This window comes from Austrofundulus limnaeus, unplaced genomic scaffold (genome assembly GCF_001266775.1).
Source record: "Austrofundulus limnaeus strain Quisiro unplaced genomic scaffold, Austrofundulus_limnaeus-1.0 Scaffold1062, whole genome shotgun sequence".
NCBI lineage: Eukaryota > Metazoa > Chordata > Actinopteri > Cyprinodontiformes > Rivulidae > Austrofundulus > Austrofundulus limnaeus.
This window is the reverse complement of record NW_013953464.1, coordinates 117,370-119,494: the sequence shown is the minus strand read 5'-3', so window position 1 is coordinate 119,494 and position 2,125 is coordinate 117,370. Positions and strand designations below refer to the sequence as shown.

The window sequence follows — 2,125 nt, the reverse complement described above, 5'->3', positions numbered from 1 at the left end:
TGTTGAATCTGACGTGACATGTTCGTACGAACCTATTGTACGAAGAAAAGTAAGACAAATTTAGGATAAGAATATAAACATGTTTTTGTATGAGGCCCAATGTTTCCATCAACTTAAACTGTAAACTTAAGTTGCATATTAAGAAAGAAACTGGCCATTGATACAAACCTATGATGTGACAAGTCATTTTCATCGACTCACAAAYGGACCTGACTAGGTGATGCTACATGTTGTAACTAGAAGTCATTTTGAATGAGTTGAAAATGACAAATTGTAAATGTGTCCAAAAGCAGTCGATATAAAATCTGATTGAGAAAATAGGTTTTCAGGGCTGTTTTACACCAAATTTAATTGCAGAAGTCACGTCAGAATGGCCGAGCGGTCAAAGGYGCTACGTTCAGGTCGTTGTCTCCAATGGAGGCGTGGGTTCAAATCCCACTTCTGACAAAATGGCTCATTCGGATCTCATCATTTAACACCACATTTTATTCCGTCGTCAAGATGAGCTTAGCCAAACTTTCGGCACAATCCGCATACTTTGTTCCATGGCAGTTAGAATTCAGTTTGTACTGGACAAAAAGTTTAATAGAAAAGTGTCCCAATTCTACTTGCCATGAAGAATGTTCACTTGTTATGCGGCACAAAGTGACCAATTTTATTGGTCCAAAAGTGAACTTTTCAACATCTGTTTTATATCACCTGGTCAAATAGCATAGGTCAGAATGGCCGAGTGGTCTAAGGCGCTGTGTTAAGGTCGCAGTCTCCTCTGGAGGTGTGGGTTTGAGTCGTATTTCTGACAGTGAGTGTTTCTTTACCAATGCGTTTACACACACTTGTAAACTACCTCCTACAATCTGCACTCTCTAGTTATGTGCTCAAGTTGCTTGGAGAAGTACATTCTCTCTCTATCTCTTCTGGTGCAAGTGAATCAAATATCTGAACAAACTATACCTAGTAAAACAATAMAAGAATGTAGACCTTAGACTAGCTACAAGTGCTGCTCATGATTCAACATTCTACGACCATCTCCCTAAGGTGCTCTTTTACACTTGTCATTGTGCCAGCATCAAAGTATCCCCTAAACATTTATCTGTCCATATAAATTCCGTAAAAGTTCTGGCTGTCTCTGTCCTAAATGACACCCAGATATTTTGAGCAGCTAAAAAAATGAACTGGTTAGCTGACCTATGCTAACTGACCAGGTGATATAAAACAGATGTTGAAAAGTTCACTTTTGGACCAAAAATATCGGTCACTTTGTGCCACATAACAAGTGAACATTCTTCATGGCAAGTAGATTTGGGACACTTTTGTATTAAACTTTTTTCCAGTACAAACTGAATTCTAACTGCCATGGAACAAAGTATGCGAATTGGGCCGAAAGTTTGGCTAAGCTCATCTTTATGACAGAATAAAATCTGGTGATAAATGATGAGCTGCAAATTAGTCACTTTGTCAGAAGTGGGATTCGAASCCACGCCTCCATTGGAGACTACGACCTGAACGTAGCACCTTGGACCGCTCGGCCATTCTGACGTGGTTTCTGCTCTTTCATTTGGTGTAAAACAGCCCTGAAAACCTATTTTCTCAATCACAGATTTTATGTCGACTGCTTTTGGACACATTTACAATTTGTCATTTTCAACTCATTCAAAATGACTTCTWGTTACATTATGTAGCATCACCTAGTAAGGTCTGTTTGTGAGTCGATGAAAATGACTTATCACTTCATTGTTTTGTATCACTGGCAAGTTTCTTTCTTCATATGCAACTTAAGTTTACAGTTTAAGTTGATGGAAACATTGTTTTGCAGAACCACCATTTTAGATGGCATGGACTTTCAGTGCACAATCATCCTGTTAAACGCTACCTTTAGGTGATTTATGGTGGTGAAAACAAGTTTGTTAAATTTAGGTCACATGTGGTGTTGTGCTCACGAAACACTTTTGATGGCAATAAAATCATGTAAACTTAAAGTTGTGTGGAACTTTCAAAAATTCTGTAAACACAAAGTTCAACTGATAGTGTTTATGTATTCATACCAACATAACACATTGTTTGTTCATCAGCTAACCAGTTCATTTTTTAGCTGCTCCAAATATCTGGGTGTCATTTAGGACAGAGA

At 38.2% G+C, this 2,125-nt stretch overlaps 2 non-coding genes across 2 annotated transcripts; one reads left to right on the top strand and one right to left on the bottom strand.

The window, feature by feature from the left end:
* Positions 1-364: 364 nt before the first annotated feature.
* On the top strand, positions 365-447 carry trnal-cag (transfer RNA leucine (anticodon CAG)). Its single transcript has one exon. It is a non-coding gene; the product is annotated as a tRNA-Leu (tRNA).
* Positions 448-1,453: 1,006 nt separating this feature from the next.
* Positions 1,454-1,536, bottom strand: trnal-cag (transfer RNA leucine (anticodon CAG)). Its single transcript has one exon. It is a non-coding gene; the product is annotated as a tRNA-Leu (tRNA).
* Between the last annotated feature and the right edge of the window lie 589 nt (positions 1,537-2,125).